At 48.5% G+C, this 16,035-nt stretch overlaps 1 protein-coding gene across 1 annotated transcript in view; it reads left to right on the top strand.

Annotated features, from left to right (window-relative positions):
- The first annotated feature begins 4,313 nt into the window (after positions 1 to 4,313).
- Positions 4,314 to 16,035, top strand: part of ADAR (adenosine deaminase RNA specific) — a 39,099-nt gene continuing 27,377 nt past the window's right edge. The window contains exon 1 of the mRNA XM_027048453.2: positions 4,314 to 4,422. The gene's annotated coding sequence lies outside the window, so the exon portion shown is untranslated. The remainder of the gene's footprint in view (positions 4,423 to 16,035) is intronic.

Raw genomic sequence — 16,035 nt, 5'->3', positions numbered from 1 at the left:
CCCCAGGGACAGCCGTGCCACTCTCATGGCGGAGAAGAAAGAGCAAGAGAGCTAGGGCAGACCCATACGATAGCCTCTAAAATTTCTGCTCAGATACGATGTCACCGTGACCAAAGCCATTGCCAGACGAGTGGGTGTCCGTATTCCTCCCACAAGAGGCGCTTCAAATCAGGTAACAGGTGTGGATGTGCAGTCCTCTTACAAGAAGGGGGGCAAATATTGGAGGAACAGTAACACAGTCCACCACAAGCAATATTATAGATGTGAAAGGAGAGGTAACTGCAAACACGGCAGGGACTGACAACGCTACCAACAGCTTTGCGCCAATAAACTTTACATCTTAGAGGAAGTGGAGAAGTCCTTTAAACCGCTTCAAGGAGAAATAAGATACCTAAACAGTCTCACAGTCTCATGACTATTAATGAAATGAAAGCAGTATTTTAAAATCTTCCCACAGGGGTGCCTGGCTGGCTCAGTCAGTAGACCTGGTCACTCTTGGTCTTGAGGTGATGAGTTTGGGCCCCACCCTGGGTGTAGAGTTTACTCAAAAAAAGATAGATAGATAGATAAATAAATAAATAAATAAACAAACAAACAAATAGACCTCTTTCCACAAAGAAAATACCCAGCCCAGATAGTTTTATAGGTGAGTTCTACCAAAAATAGAAGGGAAAGATATTCCAGAGGACATCTAAACAGAAGGAATACTCTTTGTATCATTCTATGAGCCTGAAAACACAGATGAAGGCAGAATGAGAAAGGAAAATCACAAGCCCATGATGTTCATTAATACAAAAGTAAAAATCCTACATAGCATAGAAGCTGAGTAAAACAGCATAGAAAATTGATCATAATTTATGGTCAAGTACTTTATCGTAAGAGTGTAAGGACAATTTAATATTAAAAAGTCTATAAATGTCCTTTATCAATATATTAAAGGCAGAGAAAAATATGATCATCTCATTCGCTGTAGAAATTTTTTGATTAAATTCAATATCCATTCAAAATAAAAACTTTTCAGTAAATTAGGAACAAGAGGAACCTTCTTTGACAAAGGGGGTTTACAAAAAGCCTACCAAAATATCATTCTAAATTTATTTACCAAAAATAATTCTACAAAATAATTCAAAATTTACTTTTCAAAACTCAAAATCAAGTCCAGACTGCCCAAGTCAAGAATGTCAGAACATCACCATTTCTGTTCATTAACTAGTGTTATACTTTCAGAAAAATAAAAAGCAAAAATGACTGGAACTGACATTATTTTCATATAATGATTGTCTACATATTGTTTACAAATTATTAGAAAGAACAAATTATTAAAATCAAAGACTAAGTGTTGTATCCAGCATGGTGGCTGGATACAACATCAATATACAAAACTGAAATTTATTTCTACTCCAGCAACAGACCATTACCAAGTGTAAATTTAAAGAATATCCCTTACAATAGCATCAAAAGCTACAAAGTAAGAATAAACCCAACAAAAAATGTGCAAGATCTGGATTCAGAAAATAATAAGGCTTTACTGAAAAGACATTAATGAAGACCTAGTAAAAAGATGGCTATTCCTTGTTTATGAATTGGAAGACTCAGAATCATAAAGATGTGAATTCTGTCCAAACTTATGTGTATATTCAATGCAATGTCAATTAAAATCCCAACAGGTTTTGTGTATGTGTGTGGGTGTGTGTGCCCACGCAACTTGAGAAGCTCGTTCTAAAATATGTCTGGAAAAACATAGGGCCAAGAATAGCCAAGATGGAAGATGAAAAAGAAAAATAAGGAAGATTTTCCCTCCTAAATAACCAAGACTTTTTATTTAACTATGGTAATTAAACAGTGTGGTGTGGACACTAAGACGAATTGTCCAGTAGAAGAGAATAGACAGTTTAGAAATACGGCCATGCACAAACGGAATCGTAATATATGACCAAGTTGGCATGACAATCAGTTGGGAAAGGAGGGGCTAGTAAAAAAACAGACCTGGGGGGTGGAAAACTCATGTGCATGTAAAAAGTAAAACCATAAACCAAAGTAAATTCCAGAGAGCATAAGAATTCAAACATCAAAAACAAAACTATGTTTGGAAGTATAAGTTAATGTCTATTGGGGTGCGGAAAAAAAAAACAGAATAAACATTTATAAACTCGAAGTTAAGAACATGTATTTATCGGAGCACCTGGATGGCTCAGTTGGTTAAGCATCCAATTCTTGATTTTGGTTCCAGTCATGATCTCACAGTTTGTGAGGTGGAAACCCGCGTTAGGCTTTGTGCTGGCAGTGCCGAGACTGCTTGGGATTCTTTCTTTCTCTCTCTCTTTGCCCCTCTCCTGCTCATTTTCTCTCTCAAAATAAGTAAATATTTAAACATTAAAAAGTAAAATTCTTAAGTAAAATTTTTTTAAAAAGAACATTTTTATCAAAATAGGAAGTGAAAAGACAAGCAACACGACATGAGAAGAAATTTGCAACACATAAGTGACAAAGGAGTAGTGTTCAGTACAATCCACTAGAAAAAACAAAACAGTGAGGAAAAGACACGAACTGGGTATCATAAAAGCGAGTCAAGGATGGCCCCCCCTAGGTTGTTTATTTCTGTACAGCAGGCTGGGACCTATAAACTCAAAGCCTGCCAGTAAGTACAACCTCAAGTGTTTACACATCCAGTTGTTTTAAACACTGTTCCAACAAGCTGTTAGCCACTTAGAGCCACGTGCCTGTTTTGCATACTTCATGAAACTGCACCCAACATCTGCTGGTCACAGAGAAGATAAACCCTGTGGCTATAATGACCCCAACCTGCGGCTGCCCTTCAGAGCTTTCCGACCCAGCGACTTCCTGCTGGGCTGCAGAGCAACGGACACCTAACATCTGGTCTCCTCGCCATCTAAATGCTCCAGAGTCTCTGGATTGTCTAGTTCTGAGGGCCTTCCCCACCTACAAATCTGTCAAAGGTGACCCAAAGAAAGCCTGTGTGTGTGTTACTGCCACCTCGTGGTCTTATCTTTTTCCTCGCTCTGCCTTGAAATCCCTCCAGCCCCAGACACTTGTATTTCACAGTCAAGAACTACAGATGGCCAACACACTATATGAGATGTTGAACCTCGGGGATATGCCAATAAAGCCTGGACAGGACATTATATAACTCCCCTTTCATGGCCCGAAATCAAGAAGTCTGCAGTGTGAGGGGAGATACGGTGCTGGTACAAGTGGAACTGGGGCATAACCACTCTGGGTAACGATATGGCACCATCATATAAAGTCAAACGTGACACACCCAAAGCCCATCAATTCCACCCGTAGGTAAACGTACCCAAGAGAAATTTTTGTACAGAAACACCAAAAGGCACTGCTCGTAACCACACTGTTGGAAATCGCAAAAACTAACAAACAACAAAAGCAAAACTAAGCAAACAGACCTAGAGATTGCATAAACGCTCAGCAGCTGGAAAATGGACAATGATACACTCACATAATGGACTATTATGTGGCAGTGACAATGAATGCTGGTGTCCCCCCAGGATAAGCACGCTGAAGCCCTCGTACTGGGAAGCGCTAGCACTCGTGACTGGGATTGGGGGTGCAGGAAAGAGCCCCCACGGAGACCCCTAGGCCTTCGGCCACATCAGAAGCCTACCCCCAGGAAGGGGACCAGGCTGGCACCCTGCTTCCAGCCTTGAGAACCTGTTGTTTCTAAACCCGTGGTGGCTTGTTAAAGCAGCTTGACATTTAGCCAAGACATTTAGCAACATCTTTGTGAAAAGTCCAGAACGCTAGACAAAAGTTAAAAAACGAAAGTAGTGTTATATCGCTTAATAATGAATATAAACGTGAAAGTCCGTTGCAGCGATGGAAGAGTTGCTGTAAACACAAATCAGGATGGAGACGAATTCCGAGGGGCGGCAGTGGTGAAGGATGGAGACTCATCCCCACACTGAAGTCAGTGGGTCGGGCGGTGAGAGGGCGAACACCGAATGACCTTCGAAATTAAACGGGCCATCCGAAAACAAATAAATAAATAAACGGGCCATCCGAGGACCAGCGGTTGCGGCGTCGTCGTAACCGGCCCCGTGCACTTGACCGCCACCGAAACCCCCGAGGCACCTCGTGCCGCGCCAGGCCGGGAGAGCACCCGCGGGCCGCCCCCCGCACCAGCACCCCGGCGAGCCCCCGGGAGCCCGGGACGGCGGAACCCCCGCCACCGCGACGCAGACAAAAGAGGCGACGGTCACGTGGTGCTGCCGCCCACGCCCGGCGCGCCGTGACGTCACCACTCGGCGACCGGGCCATTGATTCCCGGCGGCGGTGGCGGCGGCGGCGGCGGCGGTGGCGCGGCTACGTGGTGGGGGCGGGCGGGGAGGGTCCGCGGCCGTGGCAGGCTGTGGGGTCGGGCCGCGGCCCGGAGGATCACCGCACCGGGTAAGAGGCTGCTTCCTTCTCTGCATCCCCTTCCCGGCTGGAGCGGCTGAGGAAGGGGGCGCGGGGCGGGGGCGGGAGGGGGGAGGGTGCGTGCGTGCGCGTGTGCGCCCGCCCGTGCGCGCGCGCGTGTGCGCCCGGGGCGCGCGGATGCTCTGGCGCGCGTGCCGGCCGGAGCCCAGCAGCTTGGGGACCCGGGGCGCCGCCGCCCTGGGCGCGAGAGCGGCTGGACGCGGGGCTCGCGGGGCTCCCGGGCCGCCTCCCCGCCCGGACTGCCTGCGCCCCGCGGCCCCCCGGCTGGCCCGCGCCGGCCCTGCGCGCCTCCCGCGGGGAAGGCGTGGGCGTCCGCCGTGGACAGCCCGCTGCGGGTCGCGGCCACCGCGCCGAGCCTCGGCCTGGCCCTGCTGCGGGAGGCCTAGTTGCGTCACCTCCCCGTCCTCCGTCCTCCATCCGCTCGGCGTGATTCTTGGGCCCCGCTAGCGGGTAAGCCTGCCGCAGGTGTTCCGTGTGATGTCAGAGTTTGGGAAACTTGCCTTTCCAGAAGGGATACTGTCCTTGGGTTTTCCGGGCAGCGGGGGGCAGTCTCAGCAGGCGCCTAGCCGGGAGGGCAGGGCACTGGCACACAGAGGTCCCTACGGTGGCTGCTGCCGGAGGGGCAGGCCGAGTAGGTCACGGGGAGCGTCAGATTGTCGAGCGGATGTGGGCGAAGGTGCCAACTCCATCTTTACCAAGCAAGGCTTGTCCCCCTCGCGTCGAAGCCTCCGAATGTCTTTTTCTTTATTTAACAAATACTTGCGTGCTTGCTGCACGGGCCGCAGAGAGGTAAGAGTGGAAAGGGGCGTGAGCTTTGGAGTCAGGTGTGCCGTCTGCCATCTGTGCGACACTGAGTTATTTAACTTCTCTGCTCCTACTCGGGCTTATCTGCAAAACGAAGGTAATGATGTCTGCTTTGCACGGTAATTGTCAGAATTCGAAGTGTCAAGCTGTTATGAGTAAGGGCACGGCACCCAGGCGCTTGAACTTGCTCCCTTGCTGAAGGTGCCCCGTTGCTTCGGCGGATTGAGAGCGGGGAACTTTTTGCTATTTTGGATGTTTGCTATTCCGCCAGATACGATGAAGCAGACTTGGGGGGAGGGGATGTCAAAACCCACAATCTCTCTACTAAAGACCTCATAAAATTGTAGAACTGGAAAGAGGTTAGGGCTTCACTTATTAAGTGTTAATTAATAATTGCTTCTTATTGAGCACTTGCTGTGTGCCCGACACTGTCCCAAGCGCTTTACGTACACTAACTTCTTTCATTCGTCCGGCAACCCAGTGCAGGAAGTAAGCATATCCCCATTTTACAGATGCAGAATAGGAGTCTCAGCCACAATCCTGAGACTAGTTAATGGCAGAACTGGAACTTGAACCCAGAACCCAGGCTTCTCAGGCTGTATGGAGCTTGAGCCTTGTAATTTCTCAGTGATGAGAGAGAGAGAGGGAGAGCGCGCCCTGGCAGTGTGAACCTGTGAGGGGGATAAGGGAGGCATAAGCAGAGCTTAGAGGGCCAGTATTTGCTGCAAGAATAATACTTCAAATTGTTCAGTGATAAATTATCTTTTATTTTACATTTTACCTAGCATGGTCCAGATGTGAACCGAGATTTGGCCTTTTCACCCAGAGAAAAAGGAAAGGCTCATGGGCACACAGTGCTGAGATCGTGGGCACACAGTAGGTATTTGGGAAATGCCTGCGGAAAGAAGAAAAAATCTTGAGGTATTGTTATTTCTGCCAGACTGAGACCCATTGCTCAATACACAAAGGCTGCCTTAAGCCACTGTTACACAGTAACAGTATAATATGAGCATCTTTCCTATTCATGGACTTAAAGATTTGGTGGGTTTTTTTTTTTTTAATGTTTGTTTATTTTTGAGAGAGAGCGTGCACACGCCAGTGGGGGAGGGTCAGAGAGCAAAGGACTGAGAATCCAAATCAGGCCCTGTGCTGACAGCAGTCAGCCCGATGCAGGGCTCAAGCTCACAAATCCGGAGGTCATGACCTGAGCTGAAGTCAGACACTTAACTGACTGACCCACCCAGGTGCTCCCCAGGACCTAAAGATTTAAAGCTGTGTCTCAGACCAAGATTGGAATTCTGATCTGTGACCAACTGATGAGAGTTTGTTTTTTTGTTTTTTTTTTTAATGTTTATTTATTTTTGAGACACAGAGAGACAGAGCATGAACGGGGGAGGGGCAGAGAGAGAGGGAGACACAGAATCGGAAGCAGGCTCCAGGCTCTGAGCTGTCAGCACAGAGCCCGACGCGGGGCTCGAACTCACGGACCGTGAGATCATGACCTGAGCCGAAGTCAGACACCCAACCGACTGAGCCACCCAGGCGCCCCATGATGAGAGTTTTCAAATATGTGAACAAGAGAATCTGAGCTCTGGGCATCTGTAGTGATCTCTTGAGATATAGCAGTTTATTTTGCTTTAACATCTTAGGTTTGGACCATATTGGGTCCAGCTGCCTGAGTTAAGTTTTCTGGAGAACACCGGATGATTGTTTGGTATAGAGGTAAAGAGTTCAAGGTACTAGCTTTGTGGCAATAAGAAATACTTAGGAAAGACCTGTGACTAATGGGCATTAATGTGGGAATAGTAAACTGGTTTCAAACGGTTGATGTTGTTGGTGGTTTCCGTCAGCTGTCGTTCTGGGTTCTATTTGATGATGTCTTAGGGCTGTAAAGTGGATTATACCAACTCACAGGTTTATGTTCCTCACCCATATAGACTAACACGCCCCCCAAGTTCCTCCACCTGAGAAGCTGCTACTGCCTCTGTACCCTCCCAGGTGCCCTAAAGCACCCAGTTCACCGTCTTCATCAACCCTAATGGGAGAAACTCTACCAGGGTGTATACTCTCATCCCCCCGAACCCCGTCACCACCACACACAGAGTAAAGCTCTTTCCCAAAAAGAGGGTGCGTTAACCCAGTCGTAGATGGCAGAAGCCCAGTGTGAACTCAAGCAAAAAAGAGCCCCTCCGCCTTTGACAATTTAATTGGAAGTCCAAGGATGAGCCTCAGGTGTGGCTGAAATAGTGTCACAGACTCTTGGCCCTGCCTTTCTCTGCTCCTTTTTTTGCTTATTGGCCTCATTTTCTGCTGTTTTCTCTGTACGCACCGGCAGCCCCAAGCTGATGACTTTGCAGTGCTCTTCTGCATTGTAAGCTGGTCACCGTGGACAAGGGGACAGGGACACCATAATTGGACAGGTGTGTCACGGGCCCACACCTGGGATGCCAGAGTAAACCGCTTGTCCGTAACCACGTGGAATGACTGCCCCGTGTGCGTGTGCGCGCACCCCTGTTCGGATCCTACTTCGAGGCCCTTCCGGAGCCTTCCGACTGGGACGCCCGCCCTGGTTTTGCTTGTCCGTCAAGTTGTTGCTGTGTGGCCCTGCTCCTGTGCCCTCTGACCTTTCCACACCGGTGCTCCCGCCACATCCGCCCTTCCCCATGCCCTCAGACGATCTGCTGTCGGGGTTCAGGTCACGATTCTCCCAGAGGCCTCCCTGGGCCTCCGTCGATGGGTTAGGCCCCCTTCTCTCTGCTTATGGATCAACACCGGAACACGGCCCTATTGTAGATTTGAGGACCCCCGCCCTTAATTGGCGTTATTTCTCTTAACACTTATAACCCATCGGTGTTGCATGGTTGTTTGTTGCCTGTCTCTCCTCGTTAGAACATCAGCTTCATGAGAATAATGAGTGAAAGCATTTTTGTTTCATTTACTGCTGTGTTTCTAGGACCTAGGACAGTGCCTGACATGTAGCACGTGCTTGATAAGTGCTTATTAAATGCATGAATGAAAATCTGCCCACAGGGAGAAAATGCTGGCATCGTGTTGATGAGGACTCCAGTCTGCCTGATAGATACAGTTCTCACTGTAAATGTCTGCAGACTCCAGGACCCCGGGCCCACCCTGCAAACGCAGAGCCTCTCCCCGTGTGCCTGCACAGGCCAAGGTCGGGCCCCACGGAGAAGCCACGTGGAAATTCCACCCCGTGAAATGTTTCGCTCCCCACTCAAACCTTTCTCAACAATGATATGGTGTATATGGAGGCTTTTTCCATAGTTTGAGGCTTTTCCTTAGGGTATTTATTTTTAAAACATTTATTTGAGCACTTATAATGTGCCAGGCATTGTTCCAAGCCTTTTATAAATAACTCATTCTTTGATTGGAGTTTTGGGATCAGGAGTTGTGAACTTTAACATTTTTTTCCTTTTGAATACCAAACACTCAAGAAAGGCTAAAAAAATCCCAATTAGAAAATTCTAAAAGAGATGAGACCTGCAGCTCACCTCACCCTGCAGAGGCCGGCCTGTGGTGCGTGCCCCCCTGACCTTTCTGGGGTTTTAGTCGCAGCTGTTAAGTAAATGAAGTTCTGTGTGCGTCTCTGGGCTGCAGGCGTAGAGGTGCACGGGTCTCTCTCGGGCTCTTACTGCGTTTCGCCCCCGTGCAGCTCTGCGTGGCCGTCTGCACCTCGCCTCCCCCGTGCGCTCTCGTCCTGGCGCTTCTGTTCCCGGCCCCGCGCTGGCTCGGGGGGTGTGGCGGCCGGATGGGGGGCCAGTGGCGCTTCGGCCCCGGGGCTGTGCGGTGTTGGTCTTCCGCCCTGTCCCCGGGAAGGCCCACGTCTGCCCTACGTACAGAGCACATCCGTCTTTCCCGGAGAGGGGCCTTACCTTCCAGAAGCCTACCTGTGCCATGCCCGCTCCCAACGAAAAAGGGAGCGGGTGCCCTTTTGTTTCTTCTTTAGCACAGAGTAGTTCTCCTAGAAATAGACGCTTGGGGTGAGGGCCGCTGTGTGACCCCACGCTCCCCTCCAAGCACCAGGCCCCGCCTGCATCTGCTGCGGCCTGCGGTGCTGGGCTCGGTCCCGACGCGCTTCCCGAAGACCGCGTGCCCAGCACCCTGCCCAGCGCCCTGTCCGCTCCGGGACCGGGCGTTTTAACGAAAACCGGAAAATCTTTGTTACATTGAAAATTACTGTCTGGTTTTAATGTGTATCTTTTCTTAGGGTTAAGTTTGAGCTCTTTACAGACGGTTACCATGTTTATTTCCATTTTTTTAAGTTCTCAGTCAATATTTTGTCTATTCACTTAATTGCATTTAAGTTACTTTTCACAAATTATACAAATTCCCTTAAAAAACCTGAATATGTGCCCCTTATAAAAACAACTTTATCTGCCGTGGATATTTTTCTGATTTGTTGTTTGCCATCTAATTTTGGCTTTTTCATTAAACATACAAAACCTGCTTTTCGTTATTCTGTAGACGAATTTTGTGCTTTTTGATTTCTTCCTTTGCTTGCAAGCTTTAAAGTGTTTTTTTCTCATTCTGTATTCCAGTATTTTATGTTTTGCTTTTTTTTATTATTTTAAACAGCTAATATTCCATTTTATTTTAGATTTTAACAAATATTTTATGAAAATGCTGCATCGTGTTTTAAATAAAATCAGTTTGAATTAGATGGTCTATATTTTATTTTACATTACATTAGTGCATATATATTTTTCCTTTTTAAAATAATTTATCAGAATATCAAAGCTTGTTCCACAAAACTGAGATTGAAACATATGTATGTATAATTCTTTTAATTTTAACGTGCTTAGCATATCCACGAATCACCGCACGGCATAGTGTTTCTCTGTGGCTGTCCATGTGGGGTAAGAACTCGTCCATGTGTAGCCAAAGGACAGGTGGAGCCCCTCCAGCCCTTATGTGCTGTTTCCCTAAGACCCTTTTTTATTAAGATACAATTACGTGCAATAGACGGCAAATATTTCAGTGAATATTGATAAATATGCCCGCTAGTCACCATCCAAATCAAGAAATTAAAACCTTTCTATCACCCCAGAAAGTTCCCTCATGCCACTGCCAGAAACCACTCTCCCCAGAGCCACCACTGTTGTGATGTCTGTTATCTCCATACATTAGCTGAGCTGCTGTAAAATTTCACACAAATGGAGTTCTAGAACGTGCACTTCTGTGCGTGGTTCTTCCGGTCGGGATCAAGCGGGTCGCGCGTGTCGTTACCCTGTGTGTGAACGGACATCGGGTGTTTGTGCGTTCGTCACATGATGGACATTTGGTTTGTTTCCAGTTTGGGGCTCTTAAGAATAAAGCTCTATGACCATTTTTTTCATCTTTTTTTGTTGAGGTACAAAACACATTGCTACACGAAGTGTAGCATTTTCAAGCATATGGTACAATCCTCTTACGTACATTCACATCGCCAACCGTCCAGAACCTTTTCTCTTGCAAATCCGAAACTCTGTCTCCATTAGGTGGCGACTCCCCCTTCCTGCTCTTGCGCCGGTCTCTGTTAGCCTTCTTACATGACGCCTTTCTGTGGCCGCTTCTTTGTATCTTCCTGGTAAGTGCGTGCCTGGGAGTATAGTTGCTGGGTGTCGGTGGTGGGACGCTTAGCCTTAGAAGGAGCGGCCAAACAGTTTCCACGGTGTGGCACCGGTTCGTGTTCCCGCCAGCAGCGTATGAGAGTTCTAGTCGCTCCGTAGCCTCCCCAGGTTCAGATACTGTTCAGGTGTTTTTATTTGAGCCGTTCTGGTAGCTGCGAAGTGGAGTCTTACACTGTTTCCACTACTACACTTTGAGCTGCTTTTTTTAATGTTTATTTTTGAGAGGGAGAGAGACAGTGCGAGCAGGGGAGGGGCAGAGAGGGAGGGAGACACAGAATCCCAAGCAGGTTCCAGGCTCTGAGCCGTCAGCACAGAGCCCGACGTGGGGCTCGAACCCACGGACCGTGCGATCATGACCTGAGCTGGCGTCCAGAGCCAATCATTTAACCGACTGAGCCCCCGGCGCCCCTAGGCTTCGCGCATCCTAAGGGCAAGTTTTATGCCGTTTGTATTTGTTTTCCTATTCTTACTGGACCCCCCCCCCCATCTGAGGGGTGGTAATTAATGCTTTATAACAGGAAACTTGAAAATTGCAGAAAAGTATTAAATTGAATAAAATCACTGGTAACTACGCCTGTCAGACATCCGTACGTGTTGGCGTGCTTCACACAGCGCCGTGTGGCTTATCCCGCACACAGGCCGGTGCTGGGGTTGCTTGATTGAGCAGCTCGGCCCTGTCCCGGCCTCCACTCTGCCACCGCAGGACATCACCTGTTGGCAGCAGGAATCCTTTGTCACAGGAAGCCCTGACAGCTTTTTGTGTTTTCTTGGCCAGAATTGTCACACGTATCACTGGCAGGAGAAACGGAATCGCCAAGAGGAGGTTATTGGATGCCCCACAGTCCTCCCTCCGGGTCTGGGGAGGAAGCCTGGCCTTCTCAGAGGAAGGTGGGCAGAATCGGGCTGCCTCAGGAAGGAAGCCTTTCTTGTGGGGTTGGTCGGTACCTGCCACTTGGGCGCGTTGTTTTCCAAAAGCTGAAGTTGTTCTGTGTTTACAGTTTTGTGTTCTGTTCACTTGTTATGATTCAAACATTTCCCGTGGCGTTAACTCTGTAAATACCACTCTTATGTGTCATGTAACTAATTCACGGCTCTTCCAGAATTTATGTGACCATGTGTTCAACTTTGGACTTGACGGCTGTTTTCAGTTTTTCCCTATTCTAAACAATGCTGTCGCAAACGTAAGTTTTCATACTAGATTTCGGGTTTTCCTCCTCAAGATGGATCTTTATTATTATGTTCACTAATAATAACTATGTAGTCCTAGGATTACATTGTAATTAGTGGTAATGGCTGTTGGCTGTTAGCTGAAGTCACGGACATACTTGAGACCTCTGACGCCCAGTGTCCGATTACTTTCGTACAACACTTGGACCCGTCGTCTAAGTAGCTGTTTCTCCCCCTCCCTTCTTGGTCTTCTCCCTCCCACCTCTTCCTTTCATCCAGTCATTAGCGCATGCTCCTCTGACGGGTGATTTGTCGCGTACCTTCTATCACCAAAGCACCGTGCTGGGTCACGGCTGTAAGACTTGTACTGCTCAGGAGAGACGGACGTAACACGTGATCAGATAGCCTGCAAATGCTTAGCTGCAGCTAGTGCTAAAGACCGTGAAGAAAGCTTCCTAGGGTCATGGGTACTATAAATTTTATATGCCTTCTGCTCCCAGCACAGGGACAAGACGAGGAGAAAACAGTGTGTGCCTGCAAGAGTGCTCTGTGGCTGTTGGACAGACAGAGCGGAAGGTGCCTTTTGTGAAGCCTGCTTAGGGGACATTTAGCCAGGAAGCGGGGCATGCTGCAGACCTTGTCGTGACCTTGGGCCTTTATCCAAAGAGCAGTGGGTAGCCATAAAGGGTTTAAAGGACGGAGATGGCGGTGACCTAATCCTATTTGAGAACATTTTGGGTAGGGCCAGTGTGGGTTTCCTAGAGTCCAAGGTGAGACTGTGAAGGCAGACGTAGAGTCCCCAGCTACCACTGGGTAGTCTTATTTTTTTTTGACCGATTTATTACATTTTCGTGCCTTTAGTTGTTAGTGCGATTGTTTCCCCGAATGTTTGACAGGCATTTATACTTCTTGTTTGTGTGTGCGAATTGCCTTTTTATCAACCGTACTGTAGATAAAAGTACAACGTGGGGATGGCTTAAGGCCAAGGCCACCTGCTGTGAGCCAGAGTGCTGGCTCTGGGACTTCCAGCAACCTCCGTGGCTTTGGTCTGCCTCAGTTTCCTCTTCTGCAACATGGGGACCGTGATTGTGTGCCTCTCGGGTGATGGGGCTGAAGGGTAGGCCGGTGTGCCGCCTGCAGAGCAGAGCTCACCACTGTGTGTAAGTGTCTGACACACACACGCGCACACAGCTCTGGGTCCCACGTGTGTTGTAACGGGTTCCCTCTCTGCTTTCATGTTTTTATTAATATATTTTTAAACTGATTCTTAAACACTGTCCTGTTTTTTGAACCACAAAACTTTATCTGCAGTGAACAGATGTCTTCCATTGCTGTGAAACAAGTCAGACATTCTGACTTAGTTTTTTAGAATACTTTACAAATAGCCTTTTAATCCATTTGTAACCTATTTTGGCTTATTACTGTAAGACAAGGCTCCAAATACGTTCCCCCCCCCCCCCCCAGAAGCCGATGAGTTGGCCGAGCTCCCTGTGTTGACATACCCTTCCTCCCTCCCTGCTGCTTTTGGCTCCCTGTCACATGTCAGACCAGTATACACGCTTTAGGGAACGTGGTCCTGCCCTGTCAGCCTGGAGCTCCATCCTTGTGTCGTACCAGACTGCTGTGAACGAAGACAGTGTAAGTAATCATTTGTCAGCTACTCAGTCCTTTCTGCCCTGACCTCATTAGAACTTGCAGTGACCAGTTACTTACTCTGGCTCAGTTCGTAAATTGTCCCGCCATCTCATTTGGGGTTGGCGTATCCTTGTACTTAAGAATACACTCCTCAGCAGAGTTGTATACTTTTCCACATGTAGGCTTTCACATTTCTTAAGATTATTCCTAGATGTTTATTTTTTTAATGGTTTAGTTGCTGTTAAGAGTACAGTATTCTTACCCTACACATAAGAAAGAAGTTGTGTTTTGTATATTTTTCTTATATCCAGCCATATTCCTTGACTGCCCATTGGTTCTAAGAATTTTTCATTCTGGGGTCAACTGCAGTTCTGATATTATCTGCAAATAATCTGTTTTTTCTTTACTTTTAGCGTATCTTTTTTTCTGCTTTAGGATATGCTAGAATTTCCGAAACAATATTAAGTACCATATTTTTTTCATTCTAAGACTTTTGAGCATAAAGCATGCTACTGATTCAATAATAGCCCGGGGGGACTATCATATGAAATACATACACACCTTGTAATCACATCACAATATCAGAAATGTTAGAGGTGCATCTCAGAATTGAGATAAGATAACAGTAGTGGTGGCCATCCTTACTTTATTCCTCATTTTATTGGGAATGCCTAACCCATTTTAAATATGATATTGGCTGTTGATTTGTGCTGGACAGTGTCTGTAATATTTTTTCAAATAAAACAAAAGGTTCTAATTCTGCCAGACAGTAATGGGAAAGGCGTACTGTTTGGTTTAAGTAAAACATGGAAATTGTGGCTGTGCACATGTCGTCTCTGACAGCCGGTCTGTTTCAGCTTTTTCCTCTGATAGCCTCAGATGGCAGGAACCCGAGCAAGGTCTGTGCTAGTTTCGCACTCGGAACTCCCTGTTTGCCCCGGCCATCAGGATGGCGTGTCAGCTCCCTAGAGCTGTAGTACAGATTGCCATGAATTTGGTGACTCAAAACAAGAGAAAATCGTTCTCAAAGGTCCGGAGGCCAGAAATCTGAAATCCGCATCACTAGGCCAACATCGGGGTGTCGCAGAGCCGTGCTCCCTCCAGGGGCTCTAGGTGAGCATCCCCTTCCAGTGTTGGGTGGCCACGTCACTCCTGTCTTCGAGGCCGCCTTCTTCAAACCTCGCCTCTCTGCCTTCACACACCTTCTATACACAGAGCTGGTGTGTGTAGTCGGGAACGTCTGTGAACTCGTCGGTGCCGAAGGAAGGCTTTTAAAGATATGTGTTACTCGTTCCCTCTGGAAAGAACACTGCAGATGCCTGGAGATGGCTCCGCTTTCGTTCACAGAAAGTCCGTCCGCCAGAAGTGCGCCAAGCCCCTCTACCTCGGCCCCTTCCGCCGTCCCCAGTCTCCAGCTCTACGGCAACCGAGACGCGGGCCGAGTACACTCCTTCTAAGACTATTATGAAGACAGAATTACAAGCTGGTCAGTGCAGACTAGAGCGCGGAGAGAAAAACGACGTCAGCATGTCGGTTCGGTAGTAAATGGGTCGTGCCGGGAAGCGGCCACTTGGCACGTGGCTGTGCAGCAAACCGGCTGTTGGTGAAACCCGCCCGCTCACCCGGGACACAGCGCGGACCGAGGGGCAGAGGCCGCCTTCGAGCCCGCCCACCACAGGACTGCGCTTGTCCCCTCTGCCTCCTACGAACCTTGGAGATAGGGACATGACCCTTGCCAGGAGCTGGGGCCGAGCCCATCCACCCACGGGCCGGGCCCTAGGGAGGACGAGAAGGCGAGAGTGAGTGGGAGGGCCCCCCCTTTGGACTCTGGCTCAGAGGAGCCCAAATGTGGGTCGGTCGCCGACGCTCTCCGCCGGCCGGCGCCACACCGGAAGTGAGCCGTGTGCTGTGTGCCAGGCCGGCCGCCGTAGGAGAGGCAGTTTCGGGGGCGGGGCTTGACGCATCGAGTCACGAGAGGGCCATCGTGTGGGGTGTTAGAAGACGAAATGCACACGCAGGGGTTAAACTTTCACGTGAGGGGCGCCTGGTGTCTCGGTGGGTTAAGGGTTCACTTCAGCTCCGGTCATGATCTCACAGTTCGTGGGTTTGAGCCCCGCGTCGGGCTCTGTGCTGACGGCTCGGAGCCTGGAGCCCGATTCGGATTCTGTGTCTCCCTCTGTCTCTGCCCCTCCCCCACTTGCGCGCGCGCGCGTGTGTGTGTGCGCGCGCTCTCTCTCTCTCTCTCTCTCTCAAAAATAAATATTTAAAAATTCTTTTTAAAAAAAGGACATTTGGGGTGCCTGGGTGGCTTAGTCGGTTAAGCCTCCGACTTCAGCTCAGGTCATGATCT

The sequence above is a fragment of the Acinonyx jubatus genome, chromosome E4 (assembly GCF_027475565.1).
Source record: "Acinonyx jubatus isolate Ajub_Pintada_27869175 chromosome E4, VMU_Ajub_asm_v1.0, whole genome shotgun sequence".
Classification (NCBI taxonomy): domain Eukaryota; kingdom Metazoa; phylum Chordata; class Mammalia; order Carnivora; family Felidae; genus Acinonyx; species Acinonyx jubatus.
Note: the sequence above shows the minus strand (reverse complement) of the source record. Positions and strands in the feature narration are given on the sequence as shown.